Raw genomic sequence first — 8720 nt, forward strand, 5'->3', positions numbered from 1 at the left:
TTGGCTGGAGTAGTCATGTATTTAATACTTTAAAAAACAAGAAATTTTCAGAAACAAAGATGATAGGAAGAATAGAAAGCTTTTTGCATCTAGAAAGAACGTAACAGACATAACTAGAGGAGACTCATAAATTCCAGAAATCCCTCTTTTTCTCAGGATCACACTCATTTAATCTTTCCTTCATCCTTTCTTTTTTCAACAATTATGTAGTTATGCTTAGTTAAACATCAATAAAAATAACTAAATTTGAGCATTTGATAAGCCCCGCCACTTATCAGATAATGTGCTAGGTGACTTACAAAACACATTGTCTCATTAAATCTTCACTGTGAGTTATATCATAGTATCCCAGAGTCTCAAAAAGTTGCCAGGATAAAGGAAATCTAAATCTTGTGAGAACAAATCTCTTTCTCCTCCTTGATGGAAGGAAAAATCAGGTGATCGTCTTCTCTCAAGAAACTATTTGGTTCCCTCAGATTAGTATTATAACAGGGACCACCAGAAAACTAAATACATACCAAAGCCTGATCAGCTTTAGAGACCCAAGAAATTGGTCCATTCCTGCTACCATGGCCGTTTTGTCCATGAGCTAATTTAACAAGCCTGGGAATGGTGGAAAATGAAGCTGAGAAAAATCCATCAGGTTACTGAAAACCTTGTCCACAGTGTGAGGCTTTTGATAAGCATTGCATACACGTCATGTATAGCCTCATGTTCTGCATCATACTGAGATGTTCACTTATGTATTTCTTTATCAAATGTGCTTATGGCCAATTCTCTAGTATTTTTTTCCAATTATTTGACCATTTAGACAAAATGTTAGATACCGCCCCTGTATTAGAGTAAATCTTCATTACAGAACATCTCTTGTACCAGGCAGAATGGACAAAAAGTTATTCTGCTCACTGAAAAAATTTCCTTTCTCCTTTGCCTATAAGTAAGATTCACTTCTGAGTGAGACCTCGTGTCACTTTAATCAGTCTGAAGCTGGTGCCAATATCTGATGCAATACCATCTTTAAACTGGGCTTGTTTTGTTTTTCTACCTTAGTTAACTGGTAATAGAAAATTCCCTATGAGGCTACCAGCATTTCAAGCTTCAAGAACTCTTTAAAACCTTTTCTTAAGGATCATAATGATTGTATCAGCAATTTATGTAGCAAGACCTTAGTCTCTGTACCAACCTTGTGGATGTTTTGTGGGCTAGTGCAGGGGTACTGACATATTAATGCATTCAGCTTTATTATCTTGTGATTTATCCCTCTTTAATCTCCTTTTAATAGGCCATTATTTTATCTGGATTTGCATTAACTTACCTTGCACACTGATAGAAGCTCAGTTGCATGAATGAACATGGACAGTGTTACACACGCATATAACTTCCAATTCAAGCTGAGCTAAAATGCATACTCCCTCCTCCTTCAGAAAACACCCTAAAATCCATAAAACACCCTAAATCCATAAGATACCGTAAATTCTACTCTATACATACAATCCCAGTGAATTATGAATTTTAATGAATTGCTACAGTTCTTTTCTTGAGCAATGCTTCTCTCTTTGGGATATATTCTGCATTTGACAGTGTAGGACAAACTAGGATGCAAGTCCAATTACAGATATAGTAGTAAGTAATAGGGAAATGAGGGATATCTTTAGGTACCTATTACTAGGGCATTCCCACGGGTGAGGGGACTGCAACATTTTTAACAGAAAATGAGCAGAGAACGAAGGATTAAATTCTTCATATTGGAAGGGAATGACAGAAGAGGATTTTCAGGTATCAGGGACCTCCAGATCCTTCCAGATAACACTATTTTAACATTTTAGCATTATTCTTTCCTTATTGATTTACATTAATGTCTCTTCACACAAAGACCAGATAAAGCTGAGAATACAGTTGACACTGCAATTCAGCAACCTGTAGAAAGAAATCCTAAGTTTGGTTTTTGGCCATTACAACTGCCTCGTTGTAAGGAGAGAATTATTTCAATATAGTTGTACATACTCCTTGAGTTTCAGTTTGCAGCTTGAGGAGAGAATTTAAGGATTTGAGCTGGGCTATTCTTTGACTTTGAATTTCCCCAGGCATTCAGTCATGACTATCCTACCGTGTGGCCTTTGAACTCCTCCTGCTCTTCACAATAATCTTTGGGAGAAGTTGTGTAGTAGTCAAGAGCACCTTCTGCCATGGAATAACTTACTTATTGGTTTACCTCTATGTGCCATGCCCTGTGAAGCCTCATGCCAGATTATAAACACAATTTTCTTCCCTATTATACATTAATTTCTTTGAGGCTCTAGATCCAATCCTCTAGTTTGATGTTGTCTATCAGAATTCTTTAGATGCAATCAAGGTGGTCTGAGTCTAGTTATATAAGCAGAAGGATAGTTGTTGGAGGAAAAGCTAGAAATCAGACTTCGAAATTGGTAGTTATCAATGCAACTCAGATGTGCTTGGATCTGTTACAATCATAGAGCAGGACAGCATCATGGGGGATTTAGCTGCAAGAACTGAATGGGCTCCAAATATTTAGGTATCATTGCTCATTTCCTTATTATTCATTTTTCAGGAAAAGAAGACTCAATTGTCTAACTTAGGTTTTACATTTACTCTTTGGCTAGGGTAGGACAGAGCTTCATTACACTGAATTCTGTGGGAAAAGAGTTAAATCACCAAAAGGATGTCAAGGGGATTTCAGAAAGTGAAAATATATGCCGGATGTGTGGGTTAAATTAGGTTTAAATATTTGTATTTTGGGAATCCATTTCATTGCTCAGCGTTATATAGGTCTAAATAGCCACAAAACCGAAATATGGCTCAGATGGCCTCATTTGTCTAACACAGGCAGAGCCTTAATTCTCATCTTTCCCAGATGGAAGATGCTTATACGATCCTGGTTTTACGAACCTCATCTTAAAGTTATACAGGCTCAGAGGACAGAATCCATATTACATTCACTTCTTTTCTCTCCCACAGTGCTTTGCCTATAGTAGAGGCTTTATAAATATTTATTGAATTGAAACACACAAATAAAAGTTTAAGCTAGTGATTGTGTATGGTTTCTTATTTGGAGTCTTTTTCCAAAATATTGGAAATGTTGTGTTAGACTACTTGAGGTATGTTTTTCAGATAACAATACAATAACTGACTTAATAACATTCAGGACTTTTTAAAAACAAATTAGAAAAATATGGTATTATTTTGAAATCATGGATCAAAATTTATTTATATGACTCTATCACTTGAACATATTTTCTCACACAGATCATTATTATGGGCTCACTTTTATTCTTCATTAACTCCTATATTCAACAAAGCCACAATCACATGCCCAAGATTACATTTCTACATACTAATTTTGTCAGGCATTTCAACCGTTTTCTAAAAAGTTAGTCATCATCATAAAGTATGTCTCTTCTATGAGACTTTGGGCGATAGGAACCTATAGCTTGGATTTTATAAACGTCATGCAATTTTCCCCCCTCTCTGAACACAGAGTAAATAAAATTTTTTTTAGGAGAGATAAGTCCAGGGTGAGTTGTATTTTGATTGAGTTAAGTAAAATGACATTTGTACTTGTCAAGAGTTATAATTGGAATGCTTAGAAGTTTGCACTCTCGTAATCAGCAAATAAATTTGGGATCTTTTTGTTTACCTAGAGACTCTCACATTTTCAAGGGCACAAAAAGACCTAAGTTCAAAGACTCAATGTAGGAACTGGGGCCTCTTTTTGCCTATAGACCCCACAGAACCAAGTCTCATGCATGGATATTGACAGTCTTCATTTGGTTATGAATTCCACTGGTGAGCTTCTCTATGAAGAAGCAAAGTCCCCTTCCAAAGCAAGAAATATTCAACTCTGGGCTAGTCTCAAGTCAAATTGGGATGTATTTCCTTGTTTTTTCTCACACGTTGCATAGGCTCTCCTGAGATATTTAGCAAGAAGATTGTGATGGTTTTATTGCCCCAATTGACCCTTGCTCATTCCATTATCTCCCAAGATTCCTGTTTCTCTTCCATCATCACCCACCACTCTGCCCATTGCTCCCTACACTTCTGTTAAACTGGTCTTCTTTTCATTTCTTAGACAAGCAGAGACTATTTCACCCACAGGACCACTTCCCGTGCTGTTTCCTCTGCTTGGAATATTCAGTTGAAAACTTACATATGTCTGGTTCCATCTCATAATGTGTTATAATCTCTATGCCATCTCCACAGAGAAGCCTTCCCTGACCACATTTTCTAATTTTTGCTTTCCAGGCAATATCCCATTACTCAATATCCCATATCCAATCAAATATACCTATTTTGTTTGTTTGTTTACTTGATGCTCAGACAAACAGGAAAGTTTATTAACAATGGCCTTGCCTGTCCTCAGAACATACAGTATCACTTTTCACACAGTGGTATCAATAAAAGCTAACTCTTATGGAATCCTTATTATGTTCTGGACTATTCTTAACACATAACTCATTTGATATTCAAAACAATCCCTCAAGTTAGTTAACTCACTTTCCTTTTTCTACAAAGTCCTATCAGTTACCTCAGACACACAACTAAAAATCGCATCAAGGCAGTTAGGACCCAGACTCTGTGGTCTCAAACGCCGACTACCTTTCTTTAGTTGATGCTCAAAAATATTTATTGATGAATGAATGAACATAAAGTGTTTGAAAGACTGAACATAACCAAGATTTGCAACTCTCTTCTAAATATACAATAACGCATAAATATATACCATACATATGATTAATATCTGATTCTAGTTCAACTCAAAACTATATTATTACAGAAAGTTTCTTATCTGGTATGGTTTAATTTACAGTTGTTTGGTTGGGAAATTTCAGTTAAAGTTCAGAATCATTAAATATGGATGCAAATTTATGTTAAATTGTAACTTTAAACCCAAATGCATGCATTCAGTGCTGGGAAGCCTAGGAGGGAGGTGGCGGCTGCTCGAGGCGGGTAAGGGCAATTTCACATGGTCTCTGCAGTGGGCTGAAACCATTGGCAGGTGCTGGCTGAAAGACAAGACTTAACTATGTAAATGTTAATATTTATTAACATAGAATATTTAATCATTTATGTAAAAAGGATATTTTTTACATGCAATGTATGTGGAGAGTCAGGCAAGAAAGTGCAAATGGAAAAGTATGTGGCTATTTGCAGAAATTGAGTGCCTTTCTTGCACTGACTGTGGTCGAGATTCCTGTGGGGGAGCTGTCTGGTGGAAGAGATGAGGTCCTGCTTAGAAAAATCAGAGGCGACTGTGGAAGCGGAACTCCTCCTCCTGACCCTGGAAAGAAACACTTCCACTGAGGAGATGCAGGGTGGAGAAGCACTGACTATAAAAACCACACGAAACGCTCAAGCGAAGACCAGCAGTACAGTAGCAAAGGTTATGAAAGTAAAACGCACAGGAGTGATATTAAACAGCAGTCATGGATTAAGAAACAATTAATAAAAAGATCCAATGCAGCCACAAAGTGAGAAAACTTTTAGGATAAATTAGTGGTTTGACAACATTCCAAGGAAAAACGCAAAATTTCAGAATTGGCAAAAGAACAGTTTAAAAGTTCACAAGGAATCTATTCTGCAACGGATGTGGAATATCTTTTTTGAAGCTTCCAGCAATAGAACCTCTTTGCACCTTCATTTATGTGAAGGAATAAACTGAATGCACTTGCAGAGAAGACTTCCATATCATGTAGAGAAAGGAACCAGCAGTAAGGGGCAAGATAACAGTCACTCAACCAAGTGGCAAACCTGCATGCAGAAATCCCTGCCAATGCTTGACCCTCCAAAGCAAATGAAACCACAAAAGAGCATGCAGAGGTGAAGAAGAAGAAAAGAGAAAGGAAGGGAGAGTGGCAGAAGAATAGAAAAGAAAGAACTAAAGTTAGAAAACTACAAAGAATACTGAGTAAATCAGTAGCCTAGAAAGCATCAAAAGGGACAGAAGGCTGGGCTTGAGGCTGAAGGTGGGAAACCCCAGGCCAGTGGCTCAGAAAGGATGAAAAGCAGGAGGAGGAGCCAAGGCAAAGGTGGAGGGAGAAATATAGGGAGGCGGGGTCATGAGGAACACACAATGGCAAAGAGACAAAAGCAGCTGCAGGAAAAAGAGAATGACATTAGGAAGCAGAAGCATATTCTAAGAAGAAAAAGATGAAGTTCCCAGGCAACTCTGAAGTTGGAGAAATGGAAGATCGGGACGACCTATGAAAGGTAAATTCACCTGAGGGAACTTTTAAAGCAGGTCTGAGACAGGGCCAAAGAATGAAACAGCAATCAAAAAGCTAAGGAAAAAGTTTTATCTCAGTATTACGGAGTGATAAATGAACATCACAAATCCAAAGGGAACTTCTAATCATCTTCAACAAGAAAATCAGCAAAAACTCCACTTTTACATTATGAAAGTAAAAAGTCAAACTTTTGAAATGAACATTTTTGTATTTCAAAAATAAATCCATTTTATTATTGATGTCTTCCTTTCACTATTGTTTATAAAACATGTTATGAATTATAATAACTAGAACTTTGCTTTCCAATGCTGTATTTTGAGATAAGAAAAATATATTTTTGGTAGCACTTTTATGAAAAAATGGAATATATTATTTTCCAAACACACATGCGTGCACATTCATTGGCCTGTTTTTTGATGCAGGATCAAGGTTTTGGTTTGAGTACATGTCCTTTAGTTAGAAATGTCCATCATCTTTCTTGCATAAATCACATCCAAAAATGAATCTATAGAATTTCAGTATCAAGTTCTTTAAAATGGAGAGTGAAATGAGAGCTGTTTGCAAAGTCATCTCTTTGCAAAACGCTTCTGCTATTTTTCTATCTTTTTCTGCTTTCTAGTCCTCGCTTAATTAGCAAATTTTTAGTGAGTTGCCTGTCTTGAATTTGAAAGCATTCAACTAATTTTTATGGAAACAACTCTTTTCTGACAATCATAATTGTAGTGACGCAATATTTAATTAAATTATGTAGTTAGAATAACCAATACACCTGGAATGAATAGGCGTGGAAACAACAAAACCAATCTTGATGAGCATAATATTCAGCTTTTAGGAGCAAGTATTCATAAGCCTTTTAGAGAGTAATCAACCAGCTGCATATGTTTATCAACCTTTGGGCATCAGTAAGTTCCACAGCTGAATAGGGGAATGTTGATTAATTATGCAAAAAGCTAAGTGGAGGTTATTTAAATAAATGGTCAGTCACAGGTATCTGACAACTGTTAATTATTTTGTTCATAAACGTATATAGCTTACATGTGAAGTACCTCCCCTCTGCACTTGCCTCTGAAAGGCAGCAGAATATGCCCCCCCCCACAATATGCCACTTTGACATATGGATATTTTGAGCTAAAGGCACTTGAGGGCCTGCCCGTGGCTTAGTGGTTAAGTGTGCGCGCTCTGCTGCTGGTGGCCCGGGTTCAGATCCCGGGTGTGCACCGTCGCACCGCTTCTCCAGCCATGCTGAGACCGCATCCCACATACAGCAACTAGAAGAATGTGCAGCTATGACGTACAACTATCTACTGAGGTTTCGGGGAAAAAATAAATAAATAAATAAAATTATGAAAAAAAAAGGCACTTGAAAAATAGCAGGCACAGGAAGGGCATTTGAATATTCCCTTTTCTTCCTGAAAACAGTAGATAAAAACTCCCATGTGAAAGATGCCTTCCGCGTACCAAGAAAAAAGAAACATTCTTCAACAGCAAGTCATAGCCAAAGAATTCTGTACAAACAGACCTTGGTAAAATAATTCTTATCTTCCTTTAGCCTCCTCACAGAGTTTACTTTTCTACATTCACTTCTCTTTGTTCAATCTAAAAATAAAAGCATTTAGGTTTTGCCATTTCTTTGGGTCTTCATTTCCTTATGAGGGCTCCCATGTCACATAAAACTTATTTGTATGCTTTTCTCCTGTTATTCTGTCTTATGTCCATTTAATTCTTAGGCCCAGCCAAAAAACCCAAAGAGGGTAGAGGTGAAATTTTGCCTCCCCTACGTCTCTTAGAACCGATTATCCAAAAGCCACTTGTTTGCAGTAAGCATCGCATAAGGATTACTGTTCAAGTTCTAACAACAGGCACAGTCCTTTGCTTTAAGATGTGTTTAAGGGGCCCTGATCACATCTCAAACCTGTAAAATGTGGCCTTATTTGTGCAGTAAAAACATAGAGATCAAAATAATTTTAAGTTCAATAAATATAGTAGACATATAACAATGATTTTCTTCACTAAAGAAATAAAACAACTAAAATGTTATAATCCAAGTCTATAAAAAGCAGAAAATAACCAATGATATGGGAACATGGAATGTTCTCCACATCCCAGAGCACTCAAACCAGAGCACTTTCCCTTTAAAAACTTGAAAGAGATCATTTAAAGGTAAATAAAACAGGTTCTACTGTAGCTTGAAAGTAAATTTATGGAAATCATCGTGAAAGTAATGAGTGCTATAGACTAAAAACATAAATTGCACTCTCGTCTGTTGGTAGGGCTACATGGATAAATATCTTCCAAGTTTGCTCTCTCTTCTTTCTCTCCCTCATCTAATATTTCCCTGGTAGATTACTTGTGATAAATATCAATCATTAAGATTTTTACCGAGTCATACATACCCAGGGACTTGAGTGTAAAAAAAAAATCCCTTGATAGGGTAAGAAAAAACGCTTTTGATGGAAAGGTGGAAAGTAAGACTAAACT

General features: G+C 36.9%; 1 pseudogene; it reads left to right on the top strand.

The window, feature by feature from the left end:
- Window positions 1-4909: 4909 nt before the first annotated feature.
- On the top strand, window positions 4910-5963 carry LOC101398211 (cell growth-regulating nucleolar protein-like; annotated as a pseudogene).
- Window positions 5964-8720: the final 2757 nt, after the last annotated feature.

Source organism: Ceratotherium simum, chromosome 11 (genome assembly GCF_057802395.1).
Source record: "Ceratotherium simum simum isolate JZ-2026a chromosome 11, ASM5780239v1, whole genome shotgun sequence".
Lineage (NCBI taxonomy): Eukaryota > Metazoa > Chordata > Mammalia > Perissodactyla > Rhinocerotidae > Ceratotherium > Ceratotherium simum.